General features: G+C 39.1%; 1 protein-coding gene across 1 annotated transcript in view; it reads right to left on the bottom strand.

Moving 5' to 3' along the window:
• Window positions 1-14,481, bottom strand: part of PTH2R (parathyroid hormone 2 receptor) — a gene marked incomplete at both ends in the record, with an annotated part of 100,415 nt that extends 85,934 nt beyond the window's left edge. Inside the window, one exon of the mRNA XM_082840867.1 lies at window positions 14,449-14,481. The remainder of the gene's footprint in view (window positions 1-14,448) is intronic.
• Between the last annotated feature and the right edge of the window lie 4,490 nt (window positions 14,482-18,971).

The raw sequence follows: 18,971 nt of genomic DNA, 5'->3' as shown, positions 1-18,971 counted from the left end.
ATGGGAGGCAAGAGAGGAGAGGGAAGTGGTTGTGGCCATAAAAGGGTAGCAGGAGGGATTCCTGTACTGAAACTGTTCTATATCTTAGCTGTGGTGGTGGTCACGTGCATCAACATGTAATAAAACTGCATAAGACAAAATACACAAATAAATGAGTATATGTAAACCCAGTGAGATCTGCATAAAGTAGGTGGATTATATCAATGTCAATTTCCTGCTTGGGATATTGCACTGCAGTTATGACAGACGTTACTAACGGGAGAAAATGTGTGAAAGGTATACAATATCTCTGTATTACTTCTTTTCTTTCTTTTTTTCTTTTTTTTTTTTTTTTGCAGTATGCAGGCCTCTCACGGCTGTGGCCTCTCCTGTTGCAGAGCACCGGCTCTGGACACGCAGGCCCAGTGGCCATGGCTCATAGACCCAGCTGCTCTGTGGCACGTGGGATCCTCCTGGACTGGGACACGAACCCGCATCCCCTGCATCGGCAAGCAGACTCTCAACCACTGAGCCACCAGGGAAGCCCTCTTTTTTTTTTTAATTTTTGAATTTTATTTTGTTTACTTTTTTATACAGCAGGTTCTTATTCGCTATCCATTTTATACATATTAGTGTATATACGTCAATCCCAATCTCCCATTTCCTCACACCACCACCCCAGCCCCTGCCATTTTCCCCCCTTGATGTCCACACGTTTGTTCTCTACATCTGTGTCTCCGTTTCTGCCCTGCCAACTGGTTCATCTGCACCATTTTTCTAGGTTCCACATATATGCATTAATATACAATATTTGTTTTTCTCTTTCTGACATACTTCACTCTGTATGACACTCTCTTATCCATCCATGTCTCTACAAATGACCCAATTTTGTTCCTTTTTATGGCTGAGTAATATTCCTTTGTATATATGTACCACATCTTCTTTATCCATTCATCTGTCAAGGGGCATTTAGGTTGCCTCCATGAGCTGGCTATTGTAAATAATGCTGCAATGAACATTGGGGTGCATGTGTCTTTTTGAATTATGGTGTTCTCAGGGTATATGCCTAGTAGTGGTATAGCTGGGTCATATGGTAGTTCTATTTTTAGTTTTTAAGGAACCTCCATACTGTTCTCCATAGCGGCTGTATCAATTTACATTCCCACCAACAGTGCAAGAGGGTTCCCTTTTCTCCCCACCCTCATCACCATTTGTTGTTTGTAGATTTTCTGATGATGCCCATTCTAACTGGTGTGAGGTGATACCTCACTGTAGTTTTGATTTGCATTTCTCTAATAATTTGTGATATGTTGAGCAGCTTTTCATGTGCTTCTTGGCCATCTGTATGTCTTCTTTAGAGAAATGTCTATTTAGATCTTCTGCCCATTTTTGGATTGGGTTGTTTGTTTTTTTAATATTGAGCTTCATTAAGCTGTTTATATATTTTGGAGACTAATCCTTTGTCCATTGATTCGTTTGCAAATATTTTCTCCCATTCTGAGGGTGGTCTTTTCATCTTGTTTGCAGTTTCCTTTGCTTTGTAAAAACTTTTAAGTTTCATTAGGTCCCATTTGTTTATTTTTGTTTTTATTTCCATTACTCTAGGAGATGGATCAAAAAAGATCTTGCTGTGATTTATGTCAAAGGGTGTTCTTCCTATGTTTTCCTCTAAGAGTTTTATAGTGTCCGGTCTTACATTTAGGTCTCTAATCCATTTTGAGTTTATTTTTGTGTATGGTGTTAGGGAGTGTTCTAATTTCATTCTTTTACATGTAGCTGTCCAGTTTTCCCAGCACCACTTATTGAAGAGACTGTCTTTTCTCCATTGTATATCCTTGCCTCCTTTGTTATAGATTAGTTGACCAGAGGTGCATGGGTTTATCTCTGGGCTTTCTATACTGTTCCATTGATCTATATTTCTGTATTTGTGCCAGTACCATATTGTCTTGATTACTGTAGCTTTGTAGTATAGTCTGAAGTCAGGGAGCCTGATTCCTCCAGCTCCATTTTTTTCCCTCAACACTGCTTTGGCTATTCGGGGTCTTTTGTGTCTCCATACAAATTTTAAGAGTTCTTGTTCTAGTTTTGTAAAAAATGCCATTGGTAATTTGATAGGGATTGCATTGAATCTGTAGATTGCTTTGGGTAGTAGTATTTTAATTGGATTTGTCCTTTACTTGTCTTTAAATATTTGTACTATGTTATTAGTCATATACAATTGTATATCAGTTATGTATTTATTGTAAATTATACCTTCCTCTTTGGTATTTTTTTAATCTTGGATTTACCACTATACAATTCTAACATTTAACTTTCTTCCTGATTAAGTTTCCAGGGTAAATGTTTAGTTAGCCCTTTGACCTTAACCTTTCTGGAAAATGAGGAAACTGGTACACTTTTACTCTCTCTCAAGTTTTATCTACACCCAAGTATTTATTTCTGCCATACATAAGCTTTAACAGCTAGTTGAGCAAAAGTCCCTTATTTATGCAATTTTTCCATATTGATTACTAAAGATTAAATTTTAGTCCAATTAGGAAAAAGAAATCTGTTGGCTTTGATTGAAACTACACTTAAATGATGAACAGTTATATGCCAACAAATTAAACAGCCTAGAAGAAATGAATAAGTTCCTAGAAACATACAACTGACCACTACTGGATTAGGAAGAAATAGAAAATCTGAAATGACCAATTTTAGTAAGGAGATTGAATCAGTAATTAAAAACCTCCCAACAAACAATAGTCCAGGACTCGGTGGCTTCTACCAAGCATTAAAGAAAAATTAATACGAATCCTTCTCAAACTCTTCCAAAAAATAGAAGATGAAGAAATACTTCCAAACTCATTTTACGAGACCAGCATTACCCTTATATCAAAACTAGATAAGAACACTACAAGAAAAGAAAATTACAGGCCAATATCCTTGATGAACATATATGTAAATATCCTCAACAAAATATTAGCAAACTGAATTAAACAATATATTAAAAGGGTCATACATCATGATCAAAGGATTTATTCCAAGGATACAAGGATGGTTCAGTATCTGCAAATCAATCAATGAGATACATCACACTAACAAAATGAAGGACAAAAGTCATATGTGATCATCTCAATAGATTCAGAAAAAGCATTTGACAGAATTCAACATCCATTCATGATAAAAACTCTAAACAAAATGGGTACAGAGAGAACGTACCTCAACATAATAAAGACCATATATGACAAGTCCACAGCTAACATTATACCCAAAGGTGGAAAACTGGTATATTTTAAATAGATAACCAATAAGAACCTACTGTATAACGCAGAGAACGCTGCACAGGGAACCTAAATGGGAAAAGAATTTGAAAAAGAACAGATACATGTTTATGTATAACTGAATCACTTTGTTGTACACCTGAAATTAACACAACATTTTTAATCAACTATGCTCCAATATAAAATAAAAAACTTAAAAAATAAAGTCAATAGAAACCTGAAAAAAATAAACCTAATTACTTGCTAAAAACAAAACAAAGGTGAAAAGCTGAAAGCTCTTCCTCTAAGGTCAAGAATGGCCACTCTTGCCACTTTTATTCAACATACTACTGGAATTCCTAGCCAGAACAATTAGGAAAGAAACGAAAGGAAAGGCATACAAATCAGAAAGGAAGAAGTAAAACTGTCTCTATTTTCAAATGACATATTATATATAGCAAACCCTAATGACTCCACCAAAAAAACTATTAGAATTAATAAACAAATTCAATAAAGTTGTAGGATACAAAATTAATACACAAAAATCTGTTGCATTTCTATACACTAATAATGGATTATCAGAAAGAAAAATATTTTTTAATCTCATTTACAATTGCATCAAAAATAATAAAATACTTAGAAATAAATTTAACAAAGGTTATGAAAAACCTCTACACTGAAAACTATAAGACATTAATGAAAGACACTGAAGAAAACACATATAAATGGAAAGATATTTCATGCTGATGGATTAGAAGAATTAATATTGTTAAAATGTCCATACTACCCAAATAATCTACAGATTCAATGCAATCCCTATCAAAATTTCAATGGCATTTTTCATAGAATAGAAAAAATTTTTCTAAAATTTGTATGGAATCACAAAAGACCCTAAATAGCTAAACCAGTCTTAAGAAAGAAGTACAAAGTTGGAGACATCACACTTCCTGATCTAAAACTATATTAAAAAGTTATAGTAATCAAAAAAAGTATGGTACTGGAAGAAAAACAGATACAAGATCAATGGAACAGAACAGAGCCCAGAAATAAACCCACATATATATGGTCAACTAATTTTCAAGGATAGTGTCCTCAATAAATGGTGTTGGGAAAACTGGACATGCAAAAGAATGAAAATGGACCACTATCTTACACCATATACAAAAATAAACTCAAAATGGATTAAGGGGGCCTCCCTGGTGGCGCAGTGGTTGAGAGTCCGCCTGCCGATGCACGGGACACAGGTTTGGGCCCCGGTCCGGGAAGATCCCACATGCCGCAGAGCGGCTGGGCCCGTGAGCCATGGTCACTGAGCCTGCGCATCCGGAGCCTGTGCTCCGCGACGGGAGAGGCCACAACAGGGAGAGGCCCACATACTGAAAAAAAAAAAAAAAAAAAATGGATTAAGGTCTTGAAGGCAAGACCTGAAACCATAAAATTCCTAGAAGAAAATATACAAAGTCAGCTCCTTTACATCAGTCTTGGCAGGTGTTTTTGTTTTGTTTTGTTTTGTTAATTTGACACCAAAAACAAAGGCAACAAAAGCAAAAATAAACAAGTAGGACTACATCAAACTAAAAAGCTTCTGTACAGCAAAGGAAACCATCAACAAAATGCTATTTCACCCCTACATGTATGTTTATATTTTATACAATCAAATGAGTTATGGAGAAAAAGGTGGAAGGACACATATTACCTGAGTGGGATGGGGACGGTGGAATGGTGGTGAGAGGAAAGAAGGAGGAAAAATGTGTGTCAAACAGAAAAAAAAGTCATTTTTTGGAAAAATATGTACTGTATGTCAAATGAAAAAGTAACATATAAAGTTTCATTTATAACATAAATGAAAGTATGTATTCATTGGATATGTGCATAGCCAAAGACTAAATGAGAATGTAGGCAGATTTTGTCTTGGATTCCTATTATGTTTACATACTAATTTCAATAAAGTTCTTTCCAGAAGTTAAAACTATATTGATAATTTGAAGAAGTCTGAATCCCTAATATATTAAAGATCAAAACCTTCTACTCTTTACAAATAAAAAATGAAACCCAGAGTTTAGCCACTTATCTATGGTCACCCAGCTCAGTTATAGTAAAATGTGCACTAAAAGCCAAGTTTCCTGTCTCCCAAGGAAATGTTCTCACACAGGACTGATTCTGTCATTCAAGCCTGTTCAATAATGTGCTGCACTATGACAGAGTCCATCTCATGTGGAAAGGAAAGCAGACAATAATTAGCACTATCAAAACTGTGTTGACAGAAAGACAAATAGTATATGATCTCACTTTTATGTGGAACCTAAAAAGTCAAACTCATGTGGTGGTTACCAGGGGCTGTGGGGTGGGGAAAATGTGGAGCTGCTGGTCAAAGGGTACAAATTTCCAGTCATAGGATGAATCAGCTCTGGGGAGCTAACCTAGAGCATGATGACTAGAGTTAACAATACTGTATGTATACTTGAATTTTGCTAAGAGAGTAGTTTTTGTTTGTTTTTGCCACACTGCACAGCTTGTGGATCTTAGTTCCCTGACCAGGGATTGAACCCAGAAGCCCTAACCACTGGACCACCAGGGAATTCCCACTAAGAGTAGATCTTAAGTGGTCTCATCACACACACACACACACACACACACACACACACACACACACAAAAGATAACTATGTGAGGTGGTGACGAATGGGTTGACAGTGGTAATCATTTCACGATATATAGAGATATTAAATCATCAAGTTGTACACCTTTTTGCAAATCACATTATATAATATAAAAAAGAATAAAATAATAAATAAATAAGCCACTCCTCACACACACACACAGTGTTGACCTTTGTGGGGACATAACAAATCATCAAGAAGATCATTTCCTTCAGGCAGTAGGCAACCAGAATTTGAGTTACAGAAAAATCACACTACAGGCCAAACTGCAGTGTCCAATATGCCATTTATAATTGGTGTTACCACCCCAGGCAACACATCTGTCATGTGGCACAGTTGTAGGATCCTGGGAAAGAGTAGTGGCTTGGAAAATTAACATGTTTGGTATTATATCATCAGCAGTGAAGAGAATAATTTTGAGCAAAAGCAATGAAGTAAAATCACCATTAATAGGTCAACAAACTATAAGGTAAAGTTTCACATAGTAGAAACACTGTGCACTCATTAGCTATAAAAATTGTGCATGTTTATTAAGCGAATAAAGAAAAATTACAATGAGAACTTGTAAATTAAACAATGTTCTAAGGCCTCTCAAAAAAGGTGTGAATAAAACTTTGGTTTCCCTAATTTCTGATATAATGATATCAGAAACAGCTAGTTTTCCATCAGACAACAGCTAGTTTTATGAACGAAAAAGAGGAGGCCAAGATGTAACAGTTCTTAGGTAGCTGAGTGAATAATAGGAGAAAAAAGGAGGAAAAGGTAGGCTGTATTGGGCAGTTTAGTTAATAGATTGGGAATGATAAAGGGGTTCTGAACAAGTAAGAAGTGAAAGTCTATGGTCTTACTGTAGGTAAAGTAAAACTGCTGGGGGAGGTCATCGAGAGGACATGACCACAGGTAGAGCCGAGGGCTGGACCCAGGCAATCAGAGGCTCCTCACCCCCTCCCCTGCCCTTGGAATGCACACTCTGTCCACTGTTCCCACAGTGAGAGCTGTTTTCATGGACACAGCCTTGAGAGAACATGTTGTTGAGACCATCTGGATGGTACACGTGACTGAACCTAGGTAAGGCCTCTATATCAACTTATAAGATGGTGGCAGGTGAGTGTGGAGATCTACTCATCTTGCTGCTGCCCAAGACAAGCTTCATATTAAGTTCCCTTGCTTATTAAACCTGCCACCTACCAATGTGGAGTGATCTGCCTCTTTCTTCCATCTCTCCTTGCCCTCTGTGTACAGGAGCCAGTTTCACATTTTACTGGGGGAGCTCCTGAGGTTTTGAACCAACAAAACTTAACCCACTAAGGGCAAAAAGGGGGGTACTATATTCGATAACATTGTGAGAGATCAGGGTAACTTGGGACACAAACCTTGGAGAGACTAGGGGGAGAGACACAAGAGGCTACAATTCAACAATAAGATGTTTTGTCAAGTTGATTTCCTCTCCCAAAGGAACCATCATCACTCAAAGGCTGGTTTAAACATTAACTCAAATTTAGAAACATTTACGAAAATGCTGAACGTGCTCTGCTTGTAAACGTGAGCATGTATTTCACTATATTTATATTTCCAGTGACTATCACATTGTCTGGTGCATGAGAGACCATCAAAGTATCAATACTTGCCGATTGGAACTGTCATGAATAAAAAGTTATGGGGTTTTTTGTTTCGGTTTTTGTTTTTTTTAATCAGATAGGATACTTTTTTTTTTTTTTTGCGGTACGCGGGCCTCTTACTGCTGTGGCCTCTCCCGTCGCAGAGCACAGGCTCCAGACGCACAGGCTCAGCGGCCATGGCTCACGGGCCGAGCCACCCCGCGGCATGTGGGATCCTCCCAGACCGGGGCATGAACCCGCGTCCCCTGCATCGGCAGGCAGACTCTCAACCACTGCACCACCAGGGAAGCCCTAGGATACCTTTTTTTTAGACAGCTTTTTTGAGGTATAATTGATATACAAAGAGCTGCACATATTTAATGTGTGCAATTTGATGAGTCTGGACATGTGCAAATACTCCTAGTACCATCACCATGATCAAAATAAAAGATGTAGCCAACATCTCCCAAAGTGTACTTCTGACCCTTTTGTTAGTTTTCGGTTTTTTGTAGTAAGAACAGTTAACATGAGATCTACCCTCTAAACAAATTTTAGGTGCACTAAGTGTCAAGAAAAAAAAAACTAAGAAAGCTAAGGGGGAAAAAAAAGTGCACCATATTGCTAACCATGGGCCTTGTGTTGAATAGCCAATCTCTAGAACTTAGTCATGAAGCATGGCTGAAATTTTAATGAGAAGACGTTAATAGGTAAGTTATTCTTTGTTTTCCCGTATCTACAGAATTAAAGCACAGATCTTATGTAATTTCAGCATAAGACTGTGCCAACAATATGCTTAACTAGATAACATAAGGAAATTTCTTGGTGCACATATCTGACTCCATAGGTAGAGCAGGCTTCAGGAGAATGGGAGAATGTAAAATTCATGAGGGCAGGGATTTTCAGTTTTGCATTTTTTTTTCACTTACTCTACCACTTGTCCTTGTTTGCCACAAAATTGGTAAGAAATAGAGTGGATTTTGGAGAGGCAATAAAAGTGCTCATTACCTTCCTCATAAGATTGTTGTGAGGATTAAAGAAAATAATGCATAGAGATGCCTAATTAAATGCCTTTATATAGTGAACACTGTAAAAATGTTAACTATTACTACTGCTATTATCACCAAGCCTATACTTTTATTACATTCTAAATATATTCGACCAAAATAAACTTAGTGAAGTAAAAAGAAAAAGAAAAAAAAAAGGCTGAACATAAGAAACCTTTGGCAGAGGTTTTCCCAGCTCTAGTTGAGTATCTACCATTCACACTGCAAAAATGTGGAAGTCAAAGACAGACAAAGACAGACAAGAAATATTAGAAAGAAGGAACAGATCCTGCAGGGAGGGGAGACAGAAGTCATGAGCAGAGGCCAAGAGCTCCTTTTTGCGGTAGTGGCAATCTTGTCTCCTCCCATAGAGTGAAAGCTCCTTGGAGAACAGAGCCATCTCTTAACCACTTTCAGAACCTGTACAATGAACATAATACTTAGTAATGCAGTGCAATTTTATTGAATTAAAAATGAGAAGTCTGGGGCTTCCCTGGTGGCGCAGTGGTTGAGGGTCCGCCTGCCGATGCAGGGGACACGGGTTCGTGCCCCAGTCCGGGAAGATCCCACATGCCGCGGAGCGGCTGGGCCCATGAGCCATGGCCGCTGAGCCTGCACGTCCGGAGCCTGTGCTCCGCAACGGGAGAGGCCCGCGTACCGCAAAAAAAAAAAGTCCTGGGGAAAACGAATTTTCACTGGGGGCAACTCCTCAAATTCACAGACATGCCTTCGTCCAGTCATCTACTCATTCTACACTGATTGTTCTTGTTTAGCACTGAGGAGTGTTGAGAGTATTTATTTCAACAGTATTCGTTGAATCCTCCCAAGGGCAAGATACTGTGGCAAAAGGTAGACATAAAAGAAATTCAAGCCATGGATCTTGCCTGGGGGTAGGTCAAGGGGTACAATGTGGCTCTCAGACTACACTATAACCATGAGTGGTAAGAAATGCAATAAACTCACAAACAAAATGTTATAACTAAATATTACCAATCTGATGGGAAACAGAGTATGCTGTGTCTTTGGAATGATTTTAAAAGGCATTCTTGAGGATGCAGGAAAGCCCCACGTATCTACTCACGATTTCTTCCAGTTTTTAGGTATCTCTAAGCTCAATTAATCAACATGAAATTGTGCTTAAGTTTTGTTTAGATAACTACCAAAAGCTTCTGAATATTGTGTCTTACAGACTTTATTCATCTAAGAAATGAGATGCCAGAATATATGTTGAGAGGAGACGTCCCGCCTTGGTACTCATTACATGCACGAGTGGCTTGCTAAAGGCAGATTCTATTACAGTGTAAACAGAAGAATATTCAAGCTTAGGCATATCTCATGGCCACAAAATTGCATTGTTAAATACAGTCTCTGCTGTCAAAAAAAGGTATTTTAAAAAATAACTGAGAAACTTTTTTTTTTTTTTTCTTTTTTTTTTCCCCACTACGCGGGCCTCTCACTGTTGTGGCCTCTCCCGTTGCGGAGCACAGGCTCCGGACGTGCAGGCTCAGCGGCCATGGCTCATGGGCCCAGCCGCTCCGCGGCATGTGGGATCCTCCCGGACCGGGGCACGAACCCGCGTCCCCTGCATCGGCAGGCGGACTCTCAACCACTGCGCCACCAGGGAAGCCCACTGAGAAACTTTTTATCATGGAAAACAGAACTAACCTGATTATAAAAGTAAGGAAAGTGACAAGCAGTATAAACTATTCTCATCTAGGAAATTTCAGCCAGTTTGCAATTTGATGTAAATGGTTCATAAAAGAGAGGCAGTTTTACCTTAATTACCTTAATTATACATATAAGTTTCTTCCAATCTTCTCATATAAATATTTGGCCAAATAGTATTTTTTAATTTAAAATCAGAACACAATTTTTAATGTGTAATTAATGCCATTTCAATCAACCAAAATATTCATAATCTCTGCAGGACCAAGAAAACTTGGGAACTACATTTTATTACGGAGAAATGTTTATTTTACTTGACTAAATGTTCATTTATTCAAGTGGTGTTTATGATTCCTTGCTCTGTGCTGGCCATTTGGGATACAAAAAGGAGCAAAAACAAGTACAGCCTTTGCCTTCATGAAAAGTGCAGTCTAGAAAAGAAGAAAGAGTAATTACACCATGATCACAGAAAATGTTAAGTTACAACTCTCTGAAAAATGCTACAAGAGAAAGTAAGATATACAGGGTTCTGAGAGCTTATTGTAAGGACATTTTTGCCTTACTGGGTAAGCCAGGCTTTCCTGAATAAGGTACACATGAGCTGATATCTAGAGGACAAACTGGAAATTAACTTGGTGATGCATACAGGGGAAAGAATCCAGGGAAATTCTTGAGAGAGGGCAGACAAGGGACTGAAAAGTTGGCCAAATAACAACATTTTTGTTTGTTTGCTAGACATTTGAATTTGTTATCCTATATCTCATAATAACAAAAGTATTTGACTTAGTTGCTAATTTAAGAAGCAATATATAATAATCCTTCTACCTATGATTATGAAAACACTTACCAATATTTAATGAGCATCTACTGGTACCATTCACTCTAGAAAAATGATTAAGAATCAGTTCCTGCCCTCAAGTAGTCCAATACCTGTGACAGGAGCTCAATACAACAAATATGACAGTTTTTAAAGAAATAACGTATCATTTGTGACTTAAAAATTACACATGTTGTCATTCAAAAGTTCTATACTAGCCTTACATTTAACAACTTAACAAAATTAGCAATGATGTTACTTCTATTAAAAACCTAGAGCAACTATCATACTTAATGATAAATCTTTAGAAGCATCCCACTGAAGTAATAAGCAAGGTAAGATGCCCACAATAATTACTGTTATCATTCAACTTTATATGGAATTTCTAGCTAATGTAAGAGAAAAGATAAAAAGAAATAACAGATAAAGGCTACAAATAAACTTATCTACAAAATAGAAACAGAGTTACAGATGTAGAAAATGAACTTACGGTTACCAAGGGGTAAAGGGGGGGAGGGATAAATTGGAAGATTGGGATTGACACATACACACTATTATATATAAAATAGGTAACTAATAAGGACCTACTGTATAGCACAGGGAACTCTACTCAGTACTCTGTAATGGCCTATATGGGAAAAGAATCTAAAAAAGAGTGGATATATGTATATGTATAACAGACTCATTTTTCTGTACACCTGAAACTAAGACAACATTGTAAATCAACTATACCCCAATAAAAATTACAAAAAAATAAAATAAATAAAGTATTCAAAACAAAAAAGATGTACCTTCTAGAAATTCATGAAATACTAGTTCTCATAGTCCTGATCTATACAAAGTGAACAAAATAAAATCTACACTATTGGGCTATAATCTGAGATAAATAATATGACAGTAAAACACAGTCACGGATGAAGTGCTCAGTAACTGTTTGTTATTAATGTTATTATTGTAAATAGAAGTTATCTCTCAAAAAAACGAAAGAAAGAACAGATACAGATATTGGAGAAAATTGTTACTGTTCAGGAATAAACTTCATAGGTATGAATCAATAAATAAAAATAATAGAGATTCTCTATACCAACAATAACTAATTTAAAATGTGATAGAAATTATGGTAATGATGATGATGATGACATCACTGATGGCTGACACGTACAGTGAGCAAACTCTGTTACAGGCACTACATTAAATGCTTCTCCTGAGGTTTTCATGTAATACACATGTCAAAAAAAATAACTTGCATTAGGTCATCCCATTTTTTTCCTATTTTTCACCCCATTTTTTGGGAAGAAGAAACTGAGTTTTTGAGATAAGTAATAGCATGAGAATAGGAAACACGGATTCCAAATTCAGTTCCGATTAGAAGGTCCATAATCTTGACCATTTTGTGTAGTTCCCTCTTCCTCCAGAAAGCCATGATTTACTTTCTTTGAGAGTCTATAAAATTCTATCAGCCAGTGGAGTAACTGGCAAGCTCAACATTTAGCCTGCTAGTTTGTCAGTTATTAAGACAAGAGATCTCTGGAAACACCCAACTCCCTCAGGGTTGCTTTACCAGCAGCTCTCTTTCCTTTGTGACCAGATATAGGTTCCACTGCATCATTTGTACCCAGGGCAGTCATCTCTGATCCTTAGAATAGAATGACATTTTTTCAATTAAAATTGGAGTAGGGCTTCCCTGGTGGCACAGTGGTTGAGAATCCGCCTGCCGATGCAGGGGACACGGGTTCGTGCCCCGGTCCGGGAAGATCCCACATGCTGCCGAGCGGCTGGGCCCGTGAGCCATGGCCGCTGAGGCTGCACGTCTGGAGCCTGTGCTCCGCAACGGGAGAGGCCACAACAGTGAGAGGCCCGCGTATCGCCAAAAAATAAAAATAAATAAATAAATAAATAAATGGCTAGAGGTCACTTGTCCCTTATACAAGGAAGTGGAGTTTTCAAGCATATTATCCAAATATCTTATGAGAGAGAAATGCAGGAAATACATTAGAGATCACCCGAGCTCTATAACTGTCACCAAATTCTTAAGAGTTTTTCCATTCATTCATAATTCCTTCTGTTACCTTGGTGAAATTTTTCAGGTTAGAGCATACTCTACTTTTGAGCATTCACTGACCATCTTATTAGTCAATGTATAACACACATCGTTTGTTTTTTTAACATATTAAGTTCACTTGAAATATCCTGGTCATATTACGTAAAGCCCAGTATTTAGGAGAACACCTATTTCTATTAACGTATGTAGCTATGTGGTTAAAAAAAAACAAAACAAAACAAAAAAACCTGAACGTTTAGAATAACAAATTTAAACTGGCCATTTGAAAGCCAAGAACATAGTATTAAGTTTAGACAGTACCAGTACATAAATTAATGCCTTAATTTTCTCATGGGGAAAGAATTTAAAAAACCTAATTTGGGGCTTTATTTGACAGTCAAAGTGCGCCCCCTCCCGAACAGAAAAGAGAAATAACGTTGATTTCCATTTAAAGTTACAGGGTTCTTAAATTGCATTACACTACAAGCAACTCTTTCTAGCTCATCTAAAAAGCTGAGTGTAAATCCTACATTTTACTTGACTCAAAAAAATGTGAGGATGAATTGCGCATTAGAAAGGGTCCATTGTGAAAGATCACCCAGAAAATCTCTAAACGATAGTAGCAGTACGAAAATGACAACTACCATTTAGTCTAAACATAACTCAGCTTTAACAAGTTATATGTATTTTTCTATCTAGTCTCCTCGCTTTAATGATACGTGATTCTGTAACAGGAAGAGTCAATTATCCTTTCAGACAGTGGTCACAAACAATCCTAGAAATTTAAGTTCTCAAAAGTGACGGTAGGGCTTCCCTGGTGGCGCAGTGGTTGAGAGTCCGCCTGCCGATGCAGGGGACACGGGTTCGTGCCCCAGTACGGGAAGATCCCACATGCAGCGGAGCGGCTGGGCTCGTGAGCCATGGCCGCTGAGCCTGCGCGTCCGGAGCCTGTGCTCCGCAACGGGAGAGGCCACAACAGTGAGAGGCCAGCGTACCGCAAAAAAAAAAAAAAAAGGGACGGTAAATTGCCAGCAGACAAAAAATAATTTGAATTAATTAAACGGGGATCAAGGAGACTAAGAGTAAGAAAAGTTCTTCACCTCTCAACCCTCCTGACCCAGAACCCCGTTGTTCATAAATATCCTCTTACTTTGCAGATGCCAAGATGCTGGTCGGAATAGTGCCCGCCCACAGGACATCATTCACCTAAAGCATATCTTTGCAGCTCCACTAAATGCCTGTCAAACCTTGCCGGGTGCACTTGTGTGTGTGTGTGTCTCTGAGTGTATTAGTGCGTGAATGTGTAAGCGTCAGCGCCCGCGCGCGCCTTGGTCTCGGCCGCCCTAACGTTGAACACCGGCCGGAGGCTCCGGGAAGCAGGTGCCGTGGAACAGGGGCTCTTACCTGGGCTCTGGCGAGGAGGCAGCCGCCGAGCAGCAGCCACCCCCAGAGGTGAGGTCCGGCCATACCCGAGCCAGCCCGAGCGAGGAACAGGGACACTCTTCCCGAAGCCCGAGGAAAGATTCACACTCGCAACTTCGCCGGCGCAAGGCAAACTTGTGGCCGGGAGCGCGGCGCAGCTGGGGTGTCGGGCTCGAGGCCACTAGTCGGGGATGCCCGGGGCCAGGCTGTCCGAGCCCCGTGCCTTTCGGTCTCCGTTCGGCCGCGTGGAGACTCGCGCCTTGGTTGCTACTTCCGGGGAGAGCTGCTCGAGTCCCGGCCTTGACTCGCGGCCCCAGCGCCCAGTGGATCCGTGCGCGCCCGGAGTGGCTGCAGGCGCGGCGGGGAGGCGCTCGCACTCCTCTTCCGAGTCTCTCTGTCCCGCAGCCCTGGGGATCCGAGGGCGACAGATCCAGAGCGCTGCGGCCGCCACCGCCGACTCACACTGTCTCTTCCTCCCTCCACTCTGTCCCAGGTTCCAACGCCCTGTCTCTAGGGAAGCCCTGGGTCGTCGGGGAGTGTCCGAAAGTTCCCTCCTGTCCAGACGCGCGCTGACCACTAGCCACCGCGACCTGGACAGTGTGGTTAAAGGTTTCCGAGGCCAGGCGCATTCTCCATCCAGGGCTCTGGGCTCAGCAGTCTCTACAGCGCTAAAGTTCTCTGATTGCCGTTCTCTTAACCACTGTAATAATACTGTGCGTGCGTGCGTGCGTCTGTGTGTGAATGAAGGAGAGAGAGAGAGAAAAAGAGATTTTGCTCCAGCAGAAATCTCTGGGTCGAAACATTTGGGGATCGTTTTATATTTTGGATCCATGCATTTAAAAAAAAGACAACTATTTAATATTTTTAACAGTTTTTTGTGTGTGAACGCCTTCGTTTGACACAAAGTCTTTTTCTTCATTTTTCTTACAGGCATAATCATCAAGGTGCCAGAGACCTTGCTTCACAGACATTGAGTTGAAGAATATACAGTCTCTGAGGAACTGATACAGTTGGGAAGGAATGAGTCCCATAGATGAAACACAAAAATTCCCTCACCTCCTCGGATTTGACATTTGTCACCATTGGTTTTCATTTGAGTGCCAAAGTGAAAACTGGGTTTGTTTTTAAAACAGATAACTAATGACTGGCCAGGTCTAAAACACTAGAAATAAATGACTTTTATTTCTAATTCTATGTCTGAAAAAGTTCACTCCTATCTCTATTTTTATTGTTTATAGTACAGATATTTATTATAAACAATTTCATGTGCTTTTTTTTTTTTCATGTGCTTTTTGAAAGTAACAAGATCTAAATAAAGGGTCCTCAACCCCGGGGCTGCGGACCGATAGCGGTCAGCGGCCTGTTAGGAACCTGGCGGCACAGCAGGAGGTGAGCGGCTGGTGAGTGATGGAAGCTTCATCTGCTGCTCCCCATCGCTCGCATTATATGCATTTCCTTTCATTTCAATAGTGATTTAAACAGGAAGTACAAATAAATGTATCTTCTCTGTTCACTTTTTTTGGAAACTCAAGGGAAAGATATATTTAAAAATTCTTAGTCACATTTTTTATTATAATACATATTCGAAGAGAAAATTTTGCAAATGCATAAAGTCACACGGAGGAAAATAAAATCCAAACAAATTTCTCTACCTAATCTTTTTTTTTTTTTTTTTTTTTTTGCGGTACGCAGGCCTCTCACTGTTGTGGCCTCTCCCATTGCGGAGCACAGGCTCCGGACGCGCAGGCTCAGCGGCCATGGCTCACGGACCCAGCCACTCCGTGGCATGTGGGATCTTCCCAGACCGGGGCACGAACCCATGTCCCCTGCATCGGCAGGCAGACTCTCAACCACTGCGCCACCAGGGAAGCCCTCTACCTAATCTTTTGTCTACTCATAATTATTTTGAATTAAGATTGGCCTTGTACTGTACATACCATTTTTTTTAATAGATCTTTACTGGAGTATAATTGCTTCACAATACTGTGTTAGTTTTTGTTGCACAACAAAGCAAATCAGCCATATGCATACACATGTCCCCATATCTCCTCCCTTTTGCGTCTCCCTCCCACCCGCCCTATCCCACCCCTCTAGGTGGTCACAAAGCATGGAGCTGATCTCCCCGTGCTATGGGGCTGCTTCCCACTAGCTATCTGTTTTACCTCTTGTAGTGTATAGTGTATAGTGTATATGTGTCAGTGCCACTCTCTCACTTTGTCCCAGTTTACCCTTCCCCCTCCCCGTGTCCTCAAATCCATTCTCTACGTCTGCATTCCTGTCCTGCCTCTAGGTTCTTCAGAACCTTTTTTTTTTTTTTTTTAGATTCCATATATTTGTGTTAGCATACGATATTTGTTTTTCTCTTTCTGATTTACTTCACTCTGTATGACAGAGTCTAGGTCCATCCACCTCACTACAAATAACTCAATTTCGTTTCTTTTTATGGCTGAGTAATATTCCATTGTATATATGTGCCACATCTTCTTTATCCATTCATCTGTGGATGGACATTTAGGTTGGTTCCATGTTCTGGCTATTGTAAACAGTGCTGCAGTGAATACTGTGGTACATGACTCTTTCTGAATTACAGGTTTCTCAGGGTATATGCCCAGTAGTGGGATTGCTGGGTCATATGGTAGTTCTATTTTTATTTTTTTAAGGAACCTCCATACTGTCCTCTATAGTCGCTGTGGCAATTTACATTCCCACCAACAGTGCAAGAGGGTTCCCTTTTCTCCACACCCTCTCCAGCATTTATGCGTGGGTTTATCTCTGGGCTTTCTATCCTGTTCCATTGATCTATATTTCTGTTTTTGTGCCAGTACCAAACTGTCTTGATTACTGTACCTCGGTGGTATAGTTTGAAGTCAGGGAGCCTGATTCCTCCAACTCTGTTTTTCGTTCTCAAGATTGCTTTGGCTATTTGGGGTCTTTTGTGTTTCCATAAGAATTATAAAATTTTTTGTTCTAATTCTATGAAGAATGCCATTGGTAGCTTGATAGGGATTGCATTGAATCTGTAGATTGCTTTGTGTAGGATAGTCATTTTCACAATATCGATTCTTCCAATCCAGGAACATGGTATATTTCTCCATCTGTTTATGTCATCTTTGATTTCTTTCCTCAGTGTTTTATAGTTTTCTGACTACAAGTCTTTTGCCTCCTTAAGCAAGTTTATTCCTAGGTAATGTATTCTTTTTGTTGCAGTCGTAAATGGGAGTGTTTTCTTAATTTCTCTTTCTGATTTTTCATTGTTGATGTATAGGAATGTCAGAGATTTCTGTGCATTAATTTTGTATCCTGCAACCTTACCAAATTCATTGATTAGTTCTAGTAGTTTTCTGGTGGCATCTTTAGGATTCTCTATGTATAGTATCATGTCATCAGCAGTGACAGTTTTACTTCTTATTTTCCAATTTGTATTCCTTTTATTTCTTTTTCTTCTCTGATTGCTGTGGCTAGGGCTTCCAAAACTATGTTGAATAAGAGTGGATAGAGTGGACATCCTTGTCTTGTTCCTGATCTCAGTGGAAATGCTTTAAGTTTTTCACCATTGAGTATGATGCTTGCTGTGGGTTTGTCATATATGACCTTTATTATGTTGAGGTAAGTTCCCTCTATGCCCATTTTCTGGAGAGTTTTTATCATAAATGGGTGTTGAATTTTGGTAAAAGCTTTTCTGCATCTATTGAGATGATCATATGGTTTTTATTCCTTAATTTGTTAATGTGCTGTATCACATTGATTGATTTGTGTATATTGAAGAATCTTTGCATCCCTGAGATAAATCCTGCTTGATCATGGTGTATGATCCTTTTAATGTGTTGTTGGATTCTGTTTGCTAGTATTTTGTTCAGGATTTTTGCATCTATGTTCATCAGTGATATTGGTCTATATTTTCTTTTTCTGTGATATCTTTTTCTGGTTTTGGCATCAGGGTGATGGTGGCTTCATAGAATGAATTTGGGAGTGTTTCTCCCTCTGCAATTTTTTAGAAGAGTTTGAGAAGTATGGGTGTTAGCTCTTCTCTAAATGTTTGATAGAGTTCACCTGTGAAGCATCTGGTCCTGCACTTTTGTTTGTTGGAAGATTTTAAATTATAGTTTCAATTTCATTACTTGTGATAGGTCTGTTTATATTTTCTAATTCTTCCTGGTTCAGGAAGAATTGTACCTTTCCAAGAAAATTGTACCTTTCCAAGAATTTCTCCATTTCTTCGTGGTTGTCCATTATATTGGTATATAGTTGTTTGTAGTAGTCTCTTATAATCCTTTGTATTTCTGCAGTGTCAGTTGTGATTTCTCCTTTTCCATTTCTAATTTTATTGATTTGAGTCCTCTCCCTTTTTTTCTTGATGAGTCTGGCTAAGGGTTTATGAATTGGATTTACCTTCTGAAAGAACCAACTTTTAATTTTGTTGATCTCTGCTATTGTTTTCTTCATTTCTATTTCATTTATTTCTGCTCTGATCTTTATGATTTCTGCTCTGATCTTTATGAACTTTA

The sequence above is a fragment of the Leucopleurus acutus genome (assembly GCF_964270905.1).
Source record: "Leucopleurus acutus genome assembly, chromosome: 6".
In the NCBI taxonomy this organism is placed as follows: Eukaryota; Metazoa; Chordata; class Mammalia; order Artiodactyla; family Delphinidae; genus Leucopleurus; species Leucopleurus acutus.
The sequence above is the reverse complement of the archived record's forward strand: the minus strand, read 5'-3'. Positions and strand labels throughout refer to the sequence as shown.